Genomic DNA, 22,472 nt, shown 5'->3' on the forward strand with positions numbered 1-22,472 from the left:
ATGTCTACAATGAGTCAAGAGCTATTCGATTTCTATTACCAGGTAACATTTTTATAAGGTATATGCCTTTTACAAGCTGTTAATAAATTAGTAAAATTATATTTGTCATAACACATTAGTATTAGACCTATTACGTTTTTAAATACAACCTTTTGATTTACTCTCTTAGGAATTTTTAAGAATTAGAGGGTTGTTGAATAAGAGTATTCCAGGCACACTATATTTGTGATATTCATTGCCGAAACGTGTTTCGTTTAATCCACAGCTTTTCAAACAGGCTTGGATAGAATAAACGTAGCAGTGATCGTAACAATATTTTATATAAGCCATATGATACAATAACAATTCTTATGGTGTATACGTACTTAACAATGGATATTACAAACACAGTGCGGTTGGAATACTACTATTATATACTCTTCTACTTCTCGAAAATCTCTAAGAGATTAGATAAGGAATGTGGTATTTAATAGTGTAATAGGCCCAATAATAATGTCTTATGACAAGTACAATTATAAATATTTGTACAATATTTGGTGCTGGTCTTTAATTAACTAAACTATACCTATTTTAGTCTCTCACTATTTGTTACACGTCGTAATTAAAGTGATTAAAATAAAGAAAGTGAGTTTGTGATAAAATAAGAATTTTAGAGAACTGTTGAAAAACGTTGTCAACGAAGAAAATTATATACTTAACACTTCGGCCTATCAACTTTTGTCGGTCGTTTGGTCGGCATATAGCCAACATATTTCTTTTTACCTACGGTGAGTGACAGTTTTGTAATATATTCTTTTTTTAAAATCTACGTATTTGGTTAGTCTCTCGATTCAATAGTAAGCTTAATAGCTTAAAATGATAAAATTCAAAAGTCAATCCTCGTGGCGGACGAGATGGTTTTGTTGCAGTTAAGCACAAAGCTACACAATGAGTTATATCTGGTTTGCCTGTGGCAAACTAAACGCAATGTCCCATTTTTCAGCTCCGTACTAACCAAACAAACGTTTACTCATCACAAAGATCTTATGTCAACTTCAGAACCAAAGATACTTTGATTATGTTTTCTCAGTTTCGAACTAGATGTTTCAATTTAGTAAAACAGCTTATCACTGAAAATAATATGTAAAGTTTTCTCGTTCATTATTCTACAATTCACTAATTGTAATCTATCAATGAATAAGGGGCTCGGCATGGGCAAGCGTGTTAAGGCGTGCGACTCGTAATCTGAGGGTCGCTGGTTCGTATCCCCGTCACGCCAAACATGCTCGCCCTTTCAGCTGTGGGGGCGTTATAATGTTACGGTGAATCCCACTATTCATCAGTAAAAAAGTAGTCCAATAGTTTGCGGTGGGTGGTGATGACTAGCTGCCTTCCTTCTAGTCTTACACTGCTAAATTAGGAGACGGCTAGCACAGATAGCCCTCAAATAGCTTTGTGCGAAATTCAAAAAACAAACAAACAAACCACGAATAGGACATTATGTACTACGTTTTTCTTGTTGCTTTATTGACTTACAAGTATATTTTCAGAGATACGCTGATAAAATATATTGTTATTGTTACGCTTTCGGCTACTTGTATGGAACAGGTGCAAACTCTACAAGGTTCTTTGATATGTTAACGGGGTTGAACGCTGTTTATAGTAAGTTCCAACTTTTGTAAGTATTTCATTTTAATTTCACGCTTGACTACAGTTTTATTCTAAAAATATGTATATTTTAAGAATATTCTACAAACTTATATCCAAACCGCATTAACGAATAATGTAGTAATAATGTTATTAGAGCACAAAAATCTATCACTTATAATAGCTCTTTGTCTCCTTATCATTAATTTTTTCTATTCCTTTCTGTTCAAGGTAATTTTTTACAGTATTATTCACCATAATAAAATAATCTATTTAGATTTGGAAATAATCTGAACACAAACATATTTTGCAGTAGTTTAAAAATATTTGACAACAATTTTAAAAAGAAAATATATGAAGTTAATAGCGAAGTGCATTGAAATATTGTTTCAACAACAATAAATATGGTGTTATTTTGTTTTGCATGAAATATTATTATACTACGTATAACATAAAATTTTCAAAATATAACAGATTACTTTAAAATGTTAGTTGTATCACGAACCAAGGTTTTTACTATATAATGTGATGTCTGGAACTTTTTATTTTCTCGTATTTCTTTCAAAAATACTTCAATTGAGTTTATTTAGATAACTGTCTAGGTTCATAGTATCAGTTGTTATAAAAGGGTATAATTACTTTTCATAGATAGAGGAGGAATAAAGTAATATTTACTGGCATAAAAGTTATAAATGACCTAATGAAAAAGTATTTCTGAACATGACTACATTTCAAAATAGAAGTTTATGTTGTACATAAGGGTTAATAACTAATAGACAATCAAATTTTCAAGAAAATGAGAATGAAATGGATAATAAATTGGAAGATGTAAGGGTATTTATTAAATGATGATACTTAATTTGGCAGTAAATATTCGCAGAAGATGACATCAATTAACTATTAATAGTTCTCAAAAGATAACCAATAACCCTTAGGATAGATGAAAGAAAATCGCTCACTAAGCTCAACAAATGCAAATGCTTGAGGTTCAAATATACCTTTTTTTTGTTCGAGTGCGTCATATGTTACATGTTATAAATAAAAAATTAAGGCATCTCCAGTCTCGAGATCAAAGTGGTTGAAATTTAACTTCATTATATTTACGGTCTGTCCCTTTGACGTTTACTTTTTCATATTTGCTACAAGTCATGCAATATGTCATGAAATTCGTGTGTAAAAATGAATTTTTGAAGATAGAAAGGACGGATTTTTAGTCTTGTTGGACAGACGTTTCTTCTTTTAGTTTTACGTGGCTTCGTCATTCTTGAAAAATCACTAATGGACTGGGTATTAACCATTAAATGTATTTTCATATATTTTGTGCAAAAGAAATCCAATTTTAAAGATTGTGATTCTACTTTTCTACCATATGGAGAACTGTTTGCTTGTAAAACATTCCTTAACGTAAATAAATTTATTTGTGTGGAACTTTATGTTTAATTATTGAAGCATAAGTAAGCAAACTAATCGACACAAAAACTCTTAAATAGTTTTAAATAAGTGAATTAAATGTAAGGTATAAACCAATTTTATTCTATTTAGAAGTCTGGCCCCTACACCCATTCCTTATATTTAATATAGATGTTAAATCTCTAAGCAAGCTTGCCATAGGTCCTTTGCTGATTGGACTCATCCACCCATTCCTTGTACTAAAGTAGTTATGAAATCTCAAAACAAGATCAGAGGTTTACTTCTAATTCAATAGCAAACCTATGATAACACTTAAAATAAATTAAACTAAAAGCTTCAGATATAAGGTTGTGCTGTTCCAATAAACATCTCAACGACTTCATAAGTCCTTTAATGAAAATTAAGTAGCACAGTACACTTAGTTTGAACAACTAATTGTATATATTTTTAATACACGTCACGATTTCTATAACAACAGCACTAAGCGCGAACAAACTTTTTGTAAATAATATACATTTACAATGCACGCATCATTTCATCTATACGTTTAATTTAATCAATTTTGTCTTCCCCCCTTTTTTTTTGGCGAAGTATAATTTATCAACTTAAATTATTTATATTATTTGTTTGTCCACTGCGTGGGCTAGAACCGAGGATTTTAGTGTTGTAAGTCCGTAAACTAGTTGGTCACTTATTCAATAAACTGTCTATTTCTTAAATGCTACACTGCTGGTCAAAATCTTGAGGCCAATGAACATAAAGAAAAGATATCCATTTTAAGTTGTTAGACTCAACCACTTATTTGATTAGAGCTTCGAAAGATGAAAATAAGAAAAGGGAAAATAAAAATAAAAACTTTTTAGCATTTAATAGGGAAAACGTGAACACTATGAAATTAGCCTAAATACTAGCTGGTTAAAGGTTTAAGACCATACAAAAAGAAGTCCTAAACAGGATAGGAAATGCCCAACAAGAGGTCTCAGTAGTGAGTTGCACGGCCGTCATTGCGAATAACTTCAAACCTTCGCTTTGAGGCCCGGCATGGCCAAGCGCGTTAAGGCGTGCGACTCGTAATCTGAGGGTCGCGGGTTCGCATCCGCGTAGCACAAAAAATTCTCGCCCTATCAGCAGTGGAGCGTTATAATGTGACGGTCAATCCCACTATTCGTTGGTAAAAGAGAAGCCCAAGAGTTGGCGGTGGGTGGTGATGACTAGCTGCCTTCCCTCTAGTCTTACATTGCTAAATTAGGGACGGCTAGCACAGATAGCCCTCGAGTAGCTTTGTGCGAAATTCCGAAACAAACAAACAAATCCTTCGCTTTGGCATGGTCGATATAAGCGTTTGCAGTATGCTGGCTGGAATGCTATTTCAAGTGGTGAAGATGGCTTCACGAAGATCGTGCACTGTTTGGAATCGACGTAAACTTCTACAGATTTCCCTTGCCATCCACTTTCAAACATCTTCAGTGGGGTTCAGTTCGGGCAAACACGCTGGATGGTCCAAAAGAATTACGTTATTTGCCATGAAAAAGTCTTTTGTCTTGCAAGCATTATGGATTACAGTGTTGTTCTGCTGATAGATCCAGTCATTTCCACACAAGCGAGGTCTTTCAGTCAATAAGGATGCTTTCTTCAACATTCCAATGTAGCCAGCACATTGATTTGACGCCCCTGTATAACCTAAAGGTCCATTGTTCCATGGAAGGAGAAAGCACCCCAGATCATGATGGAACCTCCTCTACTGTGTCTTGTAGAAAATGTCTCCGGTTGGATATCCTTATCGTGCCAGTAACGTTGGAAGCCGTCTGGACCATCCAGGTTAAATTGTTTCTCATCAGAGAACAAAACCTTCTTCCACTTTTCTACGTCTCATGTTTGGTGCTTCTCAGTAAAGTTTAACCGAGCTGTTTCGTGGTGTGGAAAGAGGCGTGGCCTTTGAAGACGTTTACGGTTTTTAAAGCCTTTCTCTCGTAAATGCCGTCTTATTGTTCTTGAGCTGCATCCTGCGTCCGTAAGGGCCTTATTTTGGTTCGACGATCGGCTGGTGTCTTGCCGAAGAACCCGTCGAATCCTTCTGCTCAACGCCAGCGAAATTTTCTTGGGCCGACCTCTTGAAATTCTCGTTCCGTATCCCTCAGGGTCTTTTTTAAGAAATTTGCAACATCAGTTTTACTACGCCCTATCTCACCAGCAATGGCACGTTAAGAGAGACCTTGCTTTTGCAACTCCACAATTCTGCCACGTTCAAACTCTGTCAACTTTTTAGCCTTTGCCATGGTTTTACCCAATGTAACACAGGAGATGTCAGTGGGAGATGTTGACAACGCTAATGCTATGCTTGAACACAAATGACTAAATTTCGTAACGTGTTTACCGATTAACTCTTCGTTTCAGTATGGTCTTAAACTTTTGACCAGCTGGTATTTAGGCTAATTTCATACTGTTCACATTTTCCCTATTGAATGCTAAAAAGGTTTTTTAATTTTTATTTATCTTTTCTTATTTTCATCCTTCGAAGTTCTACTCAAATAAGTGGTTGAGTCTAACGACGCAAAATGCATATGTTTTATGTTCATTGACCTTGTGATTTTGGCCAGCAGTGTATCTGTAGGTGACAATTTAAGAAAACGTTTAAGCGTATCGGTACTGTTTTCAAGTGAAAAATCGATACTTTCAAACCTTATTTCAAATACTTATAAGAAGACTAGAGTCTAATTTCTCTCTTTGGTTTTTCAAAATAAAGTTACACAATGATATGTCTTTGTTGTGCCTACCTTGAATATGAAATCTCGAATTTCGTTATTATAAAACTTACTGAGCTAGTGGGGGCTAGACTGTACATAAAGACCTTCATTTCATTATCAGATCAGTTAAAACTTACTACTAATTATTTTTTTGCTTACATCTTAAAAGTAAGTATTTTATAATGTGGTCACTTACTCAATAAACTGTTTATTTCCTAAATGATATATGTAGATGACAAAAATAACAACAGACCATGGGAATAAAATTACCAAGGACTATTGTCAATTCACTTTTGTACAAAATGTCACAGCTATATATAAAGATTCATTTCGTTGTGTACCATTTTAGAAAATTATAAAAATTAATCAGAAAAAATAAATATTTTCAAATCAAAGGATATTTCAGGAAAAAAACAGAATTCAAAATAAATCAGACAAAAGGATCAAACACATCTGTCAAAGTATGTTTTAGATTGTTCATAAACTACGAATATTTCTCAATAACTTACAGACTACTGGTGGGTTAATATGATTTAAATTATGTATTCGTTGTATTGCAAAACTTCGATCCCTTGGTGGATAAAGGTAAGTTTACGGATTAACTACGCTAAAATGCGGTGTTAGATTTGCCGTGACGGACAAAGAGCCCATTGTCTAGCTTTGTTCTAACACATAAGCAGCAAATATTTATCATAATAAATATTTATACCCTAAAAGTCTTTTATTTGTTTGATGCCGACATGATAATATTCGTAACATCGCGATTTTAGACGTAAACTGGACTTTCTGAAAGAAAGAAAAGAAAATATTTTGTTTACACTACCTTCCTGCTAAAATCCGGAAGTGATTAGATATGATTGATGATACATAATTATATATCAATTATCGAAGCAAATATAAATATAAACTCATTGAATGAAGAATAGAATAAGAAGGTTTGATTTGATTGTTTTGAATTTTCGCACAAAGCTACTCGAGGGCTATCTGCGTTAGCCATCCCTAATTTAGGAGTGTAAGATTAGAGGGAAGGCAGCTAGTCATCACCACCCACCGCCAACTCTGGGGCTACTCTTTTACCAACGAATAGTGGGATTGATCGTAACATTATAACGCCCCCACGGCTGAAAAGGCGAGCATGTTTGGTGCGATGTGGATGCGAACCCGTGACCCTCAGATTACGAGTCGCACGCCTTAACACGCTTGGCCATGCCGGGCCGCGAATGAAAAAGAAACACATACTTAAACTTCTGTGTTGTACATCGTATTGCCCTCAGTTAATATGTTATGTGTGAAACAGGATCGAAAGTTTGAGAAGTTGATCACAACATAAAACAGATTTTACCTAGCTAAACACACAATATAATCACTTGATCTGTTATTTCTATTATACTTGTAATGTCGAAATATCGTGAAACAAAGTATGACGTCATAAGTGTAAATTTTTCTGATAGTTGGAAGTTACGCTTCTGATAATACGATAAAAATGCACAATCTTCAATATATAAGTAGAATCGTTATATGTGTACTTAAAACTTTATGCTCATGATTGCCATACAATCGAATTGAATGTCACGGTTTTCAATATTTATTCAAAATTTTATGAATTGTTTTCCTTTTCGTTATGGAACAGTAACCTTTATTACTTTCATCATAAGTTTTAAAAATTGAAATAATTGGAACAAAAGCAGCTCCATCATATGTTTAACTTGTAACAGAAATCTTTGAAAGGACACTGTAAAATATTATCTCTAACTGTTAGCTTAATTCATTCCGTATTGCCTTTTCCTTTCAGCGAATCGTACTCAGTACTTTGTAAACCTAATGTAAAAAATCAGTACACGTTATATAAGGTTGAGTACGACGTATCAAAAATAATTTTCATATGCAAATCAGTGTTACGTGACAATAACAGCCAGTATAAAGACGCGTTGTAAAGGCATGTATCAAAACTATTTTGCTGTTATCTGTGATTTCATACGTAGTATCATACTGTCAAAAATTGATTGCTTCTGGAATGGCTGTTAAATTTCCTTTTCATATTGTACTTTATTTATCACAGCTGGAATAAAATTTGTTGCAGGTCTAAACATGGGTGGTTTTGTTGTCTTAGGTTAACCTATATGCCTCGGTTTTTCAATCCCGTTAAATAAAGTACAATGTCTCGTACAAGTTCGTCCATGAACATAAAGATCAATGACAAAATCCATCAACTCTCCAATACAACATTATACAACATAATCAAAATACATCACAGTCTGTTAAAACGACACAAATGCGTGAGCTCAAGTTGCTTCCATGACATATCCGTTGAAACATTGCACACCTGAAGTAGCTGGATAATGAAATGGGTATTCATATTGTTTTTTAAGAAGGTATATCGGTCAGGTTTCTCGACGCAGTGTCTATAGATGATATGCGATAGCTCTGTTGAAAAGGACACTGGGAAGCCGTTGTGATCGTGCACTAAACGAGTTACGGAAATGTAATGAACCGTAACGGCGTTCTTTGGACATGACAACCTTACAATAGAGGTTTTACCATGGTAACTAAGCTGCAGGTCTGTAGTCATAACGCTTAGCAACTACCTTATAAAGATGATCCCTTACATAGAGAGCTGTTAAGATCTCTCGCAATACGAAAACAAAAATGAAATTAAGATGTTATTATTTTTCATCGCTAATTAACACACGTTATAAATTAATTAAAACAACAGATTTAGCAATGTCCAAGAAGGACATTTCTCCACCTTTCCCAGCGAAACTGTGGTTTTGTGGTCAGCTCTAGGAAAATAAATCACACAAGTATCTTCCTTTAGCGGCTTAGTTTACTGTTTGTTGGAGTAGTTTTTTTTTTTTTTTAATCGAGTCTTTGAGACGTTTGGGAAGCGTACATAATATCTATAACAATCCCAGCGAGATTCGCAAATACAGAATAATTATTCTCAAACTTTAAAATGGTAAAAAATATCTTCTTTCGAAGTTTTACAGGACTAGAAAGACTAAGGAAGCTAGAGGTTCTTGGAAATTCCAAAATATCCTTACCAAGTAGAGCTACTAAAAGTTTGTGATATATGAAAGGAGAAAACGTATGTGTCTTTGAAAACTGTCCACACCACTCGGTTGTAGTTTTTCGCTTTTATGCAGTACTTCTTGTAGCTACACATAAAAACTACATTAAATGGTAGTCCTGTAAGAAGGTTCTAGTAAAAAAATACAATAATTCTGGAAAATGTTTCTTGAAATATTTCACTAGTTGTTTTCTCTGAATTCGGTTTTATGCTCAGAGAAAAGAGGCAGAAAAACCTTGTTGGGTTTTGAGCTTCCAAAGAAAGTTTCAAAAACTTTGAATCAATATCAGAAACATTAGTTACATGTTTGTTTTATTCTCTACAGATGTATTGTTTAGATCTGATAAGTAGTTTTACTCAGTCGAGTAACATTTGCAAATTTCAGCTTTGTTTGGTTTATGTTATATTTCACTATTATGGCACTGCCTGTTTAAAACCTAACAAAGACAGCCAAGTTTCATTTATATTTTTATATTCCACAATAATAATATATAACCATTACCTGTAAAAATATTAACATTATACATGACCACTTATTCCATAAGTATACAGTATGTCTTTTATCATTTTCTTTCAGTGATGTAAGTGGCTAGATAGAAATACTAAATAAAACAATATAGATGACTGTGGTTTTGTAGTGTTTAAAGTGCAGTGCTACACTACTACCTTAAAATAAAAACACCTCCAGTAACACAGTTTCATTCCATGCATAAATAAGCCACAATTCTATAGCTAAACATATAATGCAAGCATTATAGGATCCTTCAATGTACAGAACTTTTACACTTTATATCGTCCTTGCTACACGTGTAGATTTACATGTAATATCTTTTCTTGTAAAATTTATCAATCATCAATATAATAATTTTCAACACCATTAACATGTTATAGAGCAATCTACCGTTACATGGGTAATATAATAATTGCCACTCTAGTTTATAACATATATAACTGTTATTTTTATGAACTACGTTCCTAATAATTTAATCCGCTGAAAGAGGAAACAATATCATCCTCATCCTCTGCACGTTCGTCTCAGTACACAGGAAACAATAACGAAACATAGTTACATATTTATATAGATAAAACTACATGATTCATGCCTCATATATTAGTACAACAGCAGCCATATAAGAGACGCAAAATCGCCATCCAATCATAGAAGACAATGAAATGACACATGTTATGCATTTTATCAATAAAAATACCTCAAAAAATAATAAAACTAATACGAGACACTCTCACCAATGCTCTAAAGTCTCTTATTTGTTCTATGACTTGTTAAAAGATTGACCTTAAAAAAGACTACGTTCATAAATAATACATAAGAATATATTCGCAACGTTAATTTTACTAATTCTTGTTTAATTACTTAAATTAACGCTAGTTACTTGTCGTGAATAAATATCATTGCAATTACCAGCTTTATATACAAGATTTTAGTGTAAGTGAATTTGTCTTTCAGTCTTTCTTTGATTTTCTATAGTTAACTCATGAGAGGTAGATTTATTTGAAACCGGTTTTTATTTCACTGTAACGTGTAGATTTAAAAATAAACTGAACTGTTATTTTATAAACTGAGATTTTGATGATAATGAGAAAGTGCTGTTTCAAAAGACAAAACTGTTATACTAATCCTTCTGTTTAAGAATACAAAGCAACAACTACACAGGAGATATAAAGGGATATGTACTTATTGTGAGTTTTCAACGTAGAAACCGAAAGTGAATTCATTTTCACCACAGTTTGGAAAAATGTAACTGTTCCGAGAGTGGATATATGTGTGACAATTTTACACATTTCACAAGCTGAGCCACAGAATATGGCCTTCTGCAATTTCCTTATACAACAAAAAAATTTAATTTTGGGTGATTCTATTGATCCTCGTTTCTCTGTAGTGGAATAAATAATACAAGTTTGAACAATAGAGAAAAACCTTTGAAGAAAAAAAAGCATTTGGAAAAATAGTTTTCAAAGTATTGTCCTTTTGTTTGATCTTTCAGTTTACTGGGTGTGTTATGTGAGTGGAAATAGCTATATTTTTATATATAAATTCAAACATATAGGCTATCTAGAAAAACAGCAATTCCATTATAGATCTTGAGCTCATCTTTTTGAAAGTAAAATTGGTATTTAGTCTACCTTATACTAAACGAGAATATTTTTTTATCGTCGAACTATCATACAATCGAGTTTAAATCTTCAGTATTTCGCATTAAACAGTTTATCTCTGTTCAGTATCGTTGATTCCACATTCCAAGCCATGTAGTCTGTTTAAAATCACGTGAGCCCAAGGAATTATTTTGAAACTCAATCTTTACCGTTTTGGAGAAACATCTTAAAAATAGATGATTTAAAGCATTTGTGTCTGATGTGAGTAAACATAAAGTTGAATTACTTATAAGAACTTTAATGCACTTTCGCTCTTCAGCCAGACAGATATTTCGTTTTATGTTTATCGATTCATTTATTCACGTATATCATATATACAGTTGTCGTTACTCAAGTCTGACAAAGGCATCTCCAAAGAAATATGAAATTTAAATTACTTTATATAACGGAGAATGAAGATTTTTTCTCACTTCCGTGAGTAGCTTATGGAACTTACAGTGTATTTTTACAATATTAATATTCGTTGCTCTTTGTCTCAATCTGTAGTCTATCTCTGTTACCAATTTGATGCAGTAATGATGAAAGACGTTGTAAAGAAAGTGCCGAGAAAAAAGGTTCTACCGCAAGACTTACATGTAATAGCTTTATTTACACCTCATTTTTTAAACAGTTAAACAATATTGTTGGCGTATTAAGTTTTCGTCATAAAATATGTAGTTTAACATCAAGCGTTCCTAAAAATTAATACACATAAAGTTTTTAACTTTATAACTACATGTCATGATCACAAAAATCGATATAGCGTAGAAAGTAGAAAAACAAACTCGTCAAACCTATTAAAATTTTAGATTTAGAATTTTCGATAAAATCCATATTATCTTTATCGACAATTCTAAAGAAGATTTATTCTGACTATTTATGCGCCAAATTGCTTATGAGTTCATAAATTTATTGGTTACAGGGTTTGTAATAAGACATAAAGTAGTTTTGAAAAACAATACTTTTTTAACCTCACACATTGATGATGGAATTTTCTAGAATGTGTATTTTAAATTGAAATACGATATGGAGTGATTTATTCCAATGGTATCGGTCAGTTATTTAGCTTTAATATTGTCACAAACAAAAATACAAAATATTATTCAATAGACGCAACATCTGAGCCAGTAAATGAACAAGTCGGTGGTTTGAAATTTAAGATACTAATTAATTAAAAATATTTTCATTATTATCAAATCCTCTCAAAACAGTTCATCACAACAAATTCTTTAATAATTCAACATGCATGTGAAATATATTGTAGTCTATCAAATCAAATCAAATTATAAACTATAAAGAAACACAATATATTGCTCACAGAATTATTAAATTCAACTTTAATAACAGGAGTTCTTTAAAGTAATGGCCAAGCATGTTAAGGCGTGCAACTCGTAATCTGAGGGTCGCGGGTTCGCATCCCCGTCGCGCCAAACATGCTCGCCCTTTCAGCCGTGGGGGCGCGTTATAATGTAACGGTCAACCCCACTAAAAGAGTAGCCCAAGGGTTGGCGGTGGGTGGTGATGACTAACTGCCTTCCCTCTAGTCTTACACTGCTAAATTAGGGACGGCTAGCACAGATAGCCCTCGGGTAGCTTTGTGCAAAATTCAAAAACAAACATTTTATTATAAAAATGAAATAATTCGCTATTTAAATTATTATAAAATACAGCAAATTTCATTATAATTATTAAGGTCACTGCTAAATTAGGTACAGCTAACAGATAACTCTCGAGAAGCTTTGTGCGAAATTCAAAATACAAAAATGCAATTCCTTAGTGTAAAATAAGAACTGAATTCTATTTATTCAAATGTTCGACAAAAGAACTATAAAAAGAAAAGTCTATGGAGAACAAACTATATGGCAAGGTGAGTTTTGATAAACTGTTTTATCTCCAACTTCTTTTCTTTTTCTTTTGCTTATGTTAAAGGTTTTATTTTGACTAACAATTACTTAATCTTCATACTTTTCAGCCACCCTGAGTTTGTTGTTTGTTTAGGAAACTCTTGAGAATATTTATTTGTTTTGTTCAGTGTGAGCATCTCTCCCTATATTTATTTTTTATTTTTCTAATGGAAACCTGCTCTTCTTCTGTGCACCACAAAGTTACACTTTTTCGTTTACAACAATTTTTTTCTTTTTTTTGCCTGACGTTAACTTACTTTTCCTGTTATTTACTGTAGATTCGTTTTTTGTTTGTTTACCAAGACCTCGTTCTTTTTGTTATCATAAGTATTGTGAGGCTATTCATCTGTTTGTCTGCTAACTTTCTCTGTTGTGCATTTGCTCTTCTTTCTGACTCCTGTTAACATTTTCTACTTTTTTCTCCTATGAACTTGTTCTTATGTTTGTCTAACATGAGCTTAATTTTCTGTTTGTCAGAACATGAACTTGTTCTAATGTTTGTCTAAAATGAACTTGATCTTACGTTTATCTAACATGAACTTGATTTTATGTTTGTCTAACATGAACTTGTTCTTTTGTTTATCTAGCATGAACTTCATTTTCTGTTTGTCCAACATGAACTTGTTCTTCTATTTGTCTAACAAGAACTTGATTTTCTGTTTAATCTTTGAGGGATTTTTCCTTTTTTATGCTTGCTATCAAAATATTCTTCTGTTTGTCGTTTTGTCTGTTTGCTCTTCTGTAAATTTTTTTATGTTTCTCTTTTTCTTCATGTGAACTTGTTCATCTGTTTATCTACTGTAAATTTTTACTGTAAATACGGCTAATGTGTTCATATGCTTCTTTGTACGTTAAGTCCTTCTTCTGTTTGCCAACTTTTAACGTATTCTTCTTGTCCAGCGTACTGTGAGTTTATTTATTTTTTTATTCATCACATATATGAAAACAATGAAATAATAACATATAGGTCGGATTTTGATATGACCTTCTTAATAAGACTTCAAATCATGTTCTCCAAGCGATCTATTGATACATAAGTATCAACGATTGATTTAACGACCGTGTAGTCAGCTCTTTTATATCACTAAAACATTATTGTATTTTAAGTTTAATAACCGTAATAATTTTGATACTACTACAAAATAAAGCATATATGTGTTAATTTAAATTTATGCATTTCTTTATAGGATGCATAGCACTTGGAAATAAGTGTTCTAGTATATGTTTAACAAACTCTAATTTTTTTGAAAGACGGTGAATTTACAAATAACCGTTAATATATTTTGGCTCAGTATTCAAAATAATTATATATATAAAGTTGAAGTAAGTAAGCCGTTCTATCCGAAACTACTGTTTATAAATTGAAAACCACAGTTCACAAGTTCACAATGTTCAGGATCAAATAATGTCAATCCAAAGTTGTTTGTATATATGTTTTTGACTTAGATGAATTCTACGAAAATTAGATATAAGAATATAAGAAGTTTTAGTAGTTATGTTTCTGGAAACGAGGGTGTGTAGGTTTCAGATGTTGTGGCTATATCATACTGACGTCCAACATTATTAATATTCTACAGATTTATTAGTTTTCTATTATAAATTATTAAAAATATTCTTCTTTATCAATAGTTATTATTAAATTTTCTAAAAATTAGATTTTTTTAAGTTATATGACAGTTAATTCCAAATATTAAATATGGCTTCAAAAGTGCAGTTTCTGGAAATGTAGGATATAGCATTGAAGCTACATATAATGAAGGATCCAGGCAACGGAAAATTCCTGCAGAAATATAAGTATTAAAAGATAAAATTACAAAAATAATCAGAAGGTACAATGAAACTGTACTGGTCGAATGAGCCAAATTTTTACATTTTTGGACCAATAAACACTAGTAGTATGTGCAACCTACACACCAAAAGTGATGAGAAATTAAAGAAAGAAACTTTAGGGTTTAATGGAATCCTGGATTCTGACTGATATAAACAAGTAGTCATACACTATACAGTTCTTTGGACTTTACTTTGTGGGATAATTATATTTTACTGCACAATAACGAGTAAACAAAGTAAAACTGTGTTTTAATACAATGAAAGTATGGTTTGTGTGGAATTCAAAGAGCCCAGAGCTTAGAAATGTTGAATATGTATAGAGCTATTATGATTGAGAGAAGCTAATAAATGCTTACTGAATCAAAGAAGTAGTTCTGGACATTATTATAAGAAGCTCATATGTTTGTTTGTTTGTATTTTAATTTCGCGCAAAGCAACACGAGGGCTATCTGCGCTAGCTGTCCCTAATTTAGCAGTGTAATACTACAGGGAAGGCAGCTGGTCATCACCACTCACCGCCAACTTTTTGGGTACTCCTCTACCAACGAATATTGGTATTGACTGTAGCATTGTAACTCCTCCACGGCTGAAAGGACAACAATGTTTGATTTGACGAGGATTCGGACCTGCAGCTCACAGATTACGAGTTGAATGTCCTAACCACCTTGCCATGCTTAGCCTAGCATATACGCTGACGGGGATTTTAATCTGTGGTCCTCAGATTACGAGCCTAGTACTCTAACTATCAGTTGAAAAAAAGACCAGAAGTGTTTAAGAAGGTGACAGTCTTCCAGCGTCTTTTCAAATTGTCTGATTGCATAGAAATTCACCATTGTTTGGCAACTTGACTATAATGTCTTAATATGGAATAGCATGAATACACATTTCCATCTTCATGAGGTATCAGGTATGGAACGGTTGAACAGATATGTCGTGTACTCATAACTTGGATCATCTTTCCAGATAGAGATCGTTCTTGACCATGTTCTGTATTGTTGTCTGGGACGCATAGGCGGCTTTCGTCACTGAGTTTTGTATTCGCGGATTCTCATATGTTAGAAGATGGCACACTTTGTTTACCATAACTGTGGTACAACGTTTTTGCAGGTCTCTTTCTTGATGACCTTGGTTGCTTAAGTTGATCCATATTCCTTTGATTTCCAACATTACTAAAGACAAAAAATACACATCTTAAAAAGTACAAGTCCCTAACCTGCATAAATCCTTATAATTTGATCATATGAATAATTCCAAAAAAAAGTATCAACATGCAGTTCTGATACATTCCACTACAATTTAACTCTATATTAACTGATAGTCATTACGCTTGCTGATTTGTAAGTTCAAACTCTCTTTAATATACTGTTCTTAATATTCTGTAGAAGCGAATTTATGATCAGGGACTTCGAATTGTTCAGTATGGTGAAATAACATTTGATCCAACTATCGTACCACTTTATGAGATGGTTGAATATAATGTTACTCTGTTGAATAGAAAAAAAATAGCATCAACATTCAGTAGAATATCTAAGCATTTATTTATAACGTAAGTTTAAGTTATCGTTACAGAGTTGTTAATTTTTTCATCATCAATTCATCTACACCAGATAACAGTATCAGTAACGTGGAAAATGGCTCTACCTTACCACTTCATTTCTATCAAATAAGAATCTTAATGGTGTAAGATATGCCTTGCTACATTTCCTATTTTTATTTTCTATATGTCTTTATACAGACTGACTGTGTGACCCGCTGATCACACAGAGAAATAATAATAAAATATATAGAAGTATAAAAAATGCACTTTGATGTATTTTCTTAATCCATGAAACTATGCACTCGAGTGTTTTTTTCTAAAATTGCAAGCCTGTTGAAGTAAACTTCTTTAGATTTTCGCTTCAAGTCTAAAAACAAAATTTTAAATTTGGTTTGTTCTGAATATTGTGCAAAGCTATGAGGCTGTCTGCGCTAGCCGTTCCTAGTTTAGTAGTGAAAGATCAGAGGAAAAACATCTAGTCAACATCACAGCTTTTAGTAACAAATAATAGGATTGAACGTCACATTATAACAATGCCACGACTGAAAGTTCAAGTACGTTTGGTGTGATGGGGATTCGAATCTGTGACCACAAGATGTTAAGTCTCTTTGTTGAGATTTATCAAATGTTTAGTGGCAAGGTCAATCGGCCTCTTAAATGCCTAATATCTATATTAATCTTTCATTTCAAGCTCAACTAACCATGTTTTCTACGAGGTATATTTACTGTGCTTTAGTTTGTTTTTTTCTAATTATGTTATTGTTATTTTTCTTTTATCGAGTTCTATTTAGACTTAGAGGTATGGTTTGAAATAATGTGATCGATTCCAAGAATTAAATTATGTTCTTCATGAATATCGAGCATATCCTTGACAGCCTTAATGACGTCAACTATTGGAATGTTTAAGAAAGTGCCAAGACTATCCTTTTGTAATTAATGTGAGTTGAAAATTTATGTTTTGCTTGTTACGAGTGTTTATTGTTTCACTATGTACTACCCTTAACGTTAAATGATTCATTTGGTTGTTGTTGTTTTTTTTTACTTAAATATAAAGGAATAATTTAATTGGATATTTTTAGAATATTTTCAAAGAAACTTTGTAAAAAAAGTGGGTTTAATTTCTTCTTAGATTATTCAGTGAGTTAGTCAAGTTGAGGGAAGTTCCTTTGGTGTTAATATAAAGTTTTATTTCTAAACGTTCATTGTGTAAGTATTCGTTACACCACATTTCTCTTGAATGCTATTATAATTAATTTATTTGTTTCAGACCAGGAGTATCTGATATTCTTTTAAGTGTTTAAAACAAATAATTAATTGCATTTACAAGTTTTTCATAGAGAGATATGTACCAATCCGTCTAAATTTAGGGTGTTATAATTTTCACAGCGATAATCCGGCATGTCTACAGTATTATGTTTTTTTTCGAAATACGTCATCAGTCAGCAAATACCATACTGTAAATCTTTGTACAAATTAGTTCATCAGTTGAACAAGATAAGTAATAAAGGAGTTCATACAGTCGAATCAGTTCACAGAATTAGCCTCTTTGCAGATATTTTATTTGAACAAAGTCTACAATATTATATTTTATGGGGAATTGTCATGGATAATCAGTGAAAGCCCGGCATGGCCAAGCGCGTTAAGGCGTGCGACTTGTAATCTGAGGGTCGCGGGTTCGCATCCCCGTCGCGCCAAACATGCTCGCCCTTTCAGCCGTGGGGGCGTTATAATGTGACGGTCAATCCCACTATTCGTTGGTAAAAGAGTAGCCCAAGAGTTGGCGGTGGATGGTGATGACTAGCTGCCTTCCCTCTAGTCTTACACTGCAAAATTAGGGACGGTTAGCACAGATAGCCCTCGAGTAGCTTTGTGCGAAATTCAAAAACAAACAAACAAGTTAATCAATATAAAGTACTCATTTCTGTAGAGCTATTTCATCTGTCCAACGAACTTAACAGAATTAAATATCATACAGAATAAGTGTCAATAAAAAGGCGTACAGTAATAGTCCTTGTGCAGAGATCTCATGACAATGGAAAGGTCTACAGTATTTGAGTTTCTATGTTTTATTTTTTATTTTAAAAATATGAGCTTGTAAAATGTCGTTGTTCGAAATGTAGTTAGGCTAGAAATACTAGAGTTGTTGAAATATAAAATATTTTTTTCTCCAATCACTCGACTTGCAATGTGTCAGTTATTGGTCAATTAAATATTCTGGTCATGAAACACGTTTTTGTCATATTTTAGTTATTCAGCATTAAGTTATTTCCTGGTAATCTTCTTAAAGAATTGCGCAACTAGCATTTACCTTTCTAGTTCTACAAAGTGATTAGTGAAGAATTACTGCTGAAACGCTCATATAAATATCGTCAAGTAATAGCATTAAACTTAATTTCTCTTACTGGAGTTTCTTACTAAACAAACAAAAAGAAAGACAACAGTGTAAAACATTTGATGACGTAACTAATGCAGCACATATTAAGCATTTAAAACGTCTGAGTATGAAATAGCTGATAAAAAATTTAGAACTTTTCTACCTAAATGCGGAGTAAAGAGATTAGTTATGTTTTAGTTTCTCTAGAATAGTTGGTATCATATGACTTGAGCTAAATTAAGTTTGAGTAAAGAAAGATCAGGACATACTCTCCTGTATACATATGTGTATCTAAAAACAAAATATTAGATTCAGGGTTTAAGGAACGATTTAATATTATTTTCTATACGGAAAGGTAAAACATATAGCTTAAAGTTCACCTATAAATTGACAAACAATAAGAACAAAACTATAAATAACAATATTTAAATAAATTATAGTAAATATCTGGGTGATTATTACGAAGTTATTGTAATTTTCAGACTATTATTTAAGTTTCAACCAAGGATGAGATAAAGTTTTGATGTACTAGGTTACATCATTATTCATACTCACAAAATTACAGAATTATTTTGTTTCAGGTTACATTATTATTTATATAAAAGAAAAAACCCTAAATAACACGAACTATTTTGCTTTATGTTACCACTATGTGGATAAAATACAGAGTATTGTTTGTTTGTTTGCTTTTAATTTCGCGCAAAGCTACTCGAAGGCTATTCGCACTAGCCGTCCCTAATTTAGCAGTGTAAGACTAGAGGGAAGGCAGCTAGTCATCACCACCCACCGCCAACTCTTGGGCTACTCTTTTACCAACGAATAGTGGGATTGACCGTAACATTAAAACGCCCCCACAGCTGAAAGGGCGAGCATGTTTGGTGTACAGAGTATTTATGAATTGGTTGTGACAATATTCATAAGAACGGGATTATTTCACGATACGTCACACCCCTATAAATGAAGCATAGTTTTGTTGGAGTTAAGTTGCAGTGAATGTCACAAGAAATAAAAATTACTTCATGTTGCTATACAAATGCGTGAATGAAATACAGTCATACTAAGTTAGTTACAGCCTCTTTGACTTTAGGTCACAACTGTATGAACGAAATACAAATTTTTATCGCTTTAGGTTGTGGAAATGTAATTAGAAAAATATTACGGATTTGTTTAAACATTCGTGTCATTCCACAAATGTGTTAGCAAAATACATAATTTTGTCACGCCAAATTGGTAGATGGTGAAGAGTTTTACAGTTTTAATTCGCAACAGTATCCAGTGTTTTGATTTAAACTGTATACATTTCAATATCAAACCCACTATATAGGCCCCCGCTAGTACAGCAGTAAGTTTATAGATTTACAACGGTAAAATCAGCGGTTCGATTCCTCTCGGTGGGCTCGGCAGATAGCCCAGTGTGGCTTTGCTATAAGAAAACACAAACACACTTCATAATAAGACCCAATGGTTTATCGTACTAACACTGGGTTGGATCGTAAATTTAATTAATATACAGACATATTGTCCTAAGAAACAATTGTATTGAAGCAACACACAGATTTCTACCATTAACTAATATTTCTGCCAGAAAAGCAGTAATAACATCTTATTTGGTTAAATAGTGATTGGTGTTTTGTTTTGTTGGAACAAGAAAGGCCACAGCTTCGAATAAATATCGATTATAAAAGCAGAAGTTGTCCGGGCTATGAACTTTAAAAAAAAGTGAGGGTGGATGGTAAGAAAAATAAAACAAAAATCTTAAAGTTCATACAATTTATTTAATGTATAACATATTATTATAATAGTTATTATTATTATTATCTCACCAAATAAATTGATGTATAAATTTTAAGAACTCAATATGTATATACACTACATGATGAAAAATATGTGGACACTTCTTCTAATTAGTGGGTTTGGCTATTTCAGCCACACCCATTGCTAACAGGTACATAAAATCAAGCATACAGCCATGCAATCTTTATAGACAAACATTGGCAGTAAAATAGGTCATACTGGATAGCTTAGTGACTTTCAACGTGGCACTGTCATCGGATGCCACTTTTTCAACCAGGCAGTTCATCAAATTTCTCCCCTGCTAGAGCTGTCCCGGTCAACTGTAAGTGCTGCTATTGTGAAGTGGAAATGTCTATGAGCAACAACAGCTCAGCCACGAAGCGGTAGGCCACACAAGCTCACAGATCGGGACCGCCGAGTGCTGAAGCGCGTAAAAATAGTCTATCCACAATTGAAACACTCACTACCGAGTTCCAAACTGCCTCTGGAAGCAACGTCAGCACAATAACTCTTCATCGGGAGCTTCATGAAATGGGTTTCCATGGCTGAACAGCTGCACACCATGCACAATGCCAAGCGTCGGCTGAAGTGGTGTAAAACACACAGCCATTGGAATCTGGAGCAGTGAAAACTCGTTCTCTAGATTGATGAATCACGCTTCACTATCTGGCATTCTGACGGATTAATCTGGGTTTGGCGGATGTTAAGAGAATGCTACCTGCCTGAATGTATAGTGCCAACTGTAAAGTTTTATGAAGGAGGAATAATGGTCTGGGGCTATTGTTCCTGGTTATTTTAGTTCCAATGAAGAAAACTTTTAATGCTACAGAATACAATGACATTATAGATAATTGTGTGCTTCAAAATCTGTGGCAACAGTATAGGGAAGACACTTTTTGTTTCAGCATCACAATGTCCTCGTGCACAAAGCGAAGTCAACAAAGACATTGTTTTTGAGGTTGGTGTAGAAGAACGTGTCTAGTCTGCACAGAGCCCTGACTGCAACCCCATCGAACACCTCTGGAATGAATTGTAACGCCAACTGCAAGCCAGGCCTTCTCACCCAACATCAGTGCCCGACCTCACTAATGCTCTTGTGGCTGAATAGGAGCGAATCCTTACAGCCATGTTCCAAAATCTTGCGAAATCCTTCCCAGAAGAGCGGAGGATGTTATAGCAACAAAAATGGGCGCCAACTCTATATTAATGCCCATGGTTTTGGAATGAGATGTTCAACAAGCACATACGGGTGTTATGATTAAGTGGCCACATACGTTTGGCTATGTAGTGTACTTCAAACACAGTATACTTTGTACAATTGGTATGTGCATGTGTGTTTGATTGCAAAGCTACATTGGGCTATCTGCTGAGTCCTTTGTGCAATGGTCAGGGCAACTTTGTAGGAAGAGGTAGCGATAAAAGAGTGGAGAAATGGGTGCTTTCTGTTATCCACTTTGAGTACCCACCTCTTAATGTTCTTCCATAGTGTTTCCCGTAGTTAATTAATAGACTTTTATTGACTGCAGCAGTGGTTTAGGTGTAGAAGTTCAGAGGTCACGGATCAAAGTAGGAAGCTGGTATAAATCAAAAACCTACTCTTGATATCAGCTTTATGATGTATTTTGGAGTAGAAACTTTAGCTGAGTAATATTACAATATTGGCAATAAATGATTAATTGCATTCCTGAAACATAAAAGATGTTTGTTTGTGTGGTCTCTTCCACAACATGTATGTTGCGTCATTGAAAATTTTACAAAGTTTTCTTTCCTGTAAGGACATGGTGCATTCTATGAATGTAATTAGCATTAACTTACCTCGAATATAATAATGTCGGTAAAAGGGTTGTGAATCCCCGATAGCTTGCCCCTTGTTTCGAAACAAAATTTGGTTCAGATTAGCTCAGCTACTTAGAAGTGCTTAGATAACGGATAAACAGACAGACAAATGGAGGTCTGTGCTTTATACATAATATAGAGATAATAGTTTTTTTGTTTTCGGTGTAAGGTCTTGACGCTATCCATGAAATTTATTTAT

Source organism: Tachypleus tridentatus, chromosome 2 (assembly GCF_004210375.1).
Source record: "Tachypleus tridentatus isolate NWPU-2018 chromosome 2, ASM421037v1, whole genome shotgun sequence".
NCBI classification, from domain to species: domain Eukaryota; kingdom Metazoa; phylum Arthropoda; class Merostomata; order Xiphosura; family Limulidae; genus Tachypleus; species Tachypleus tridentatus.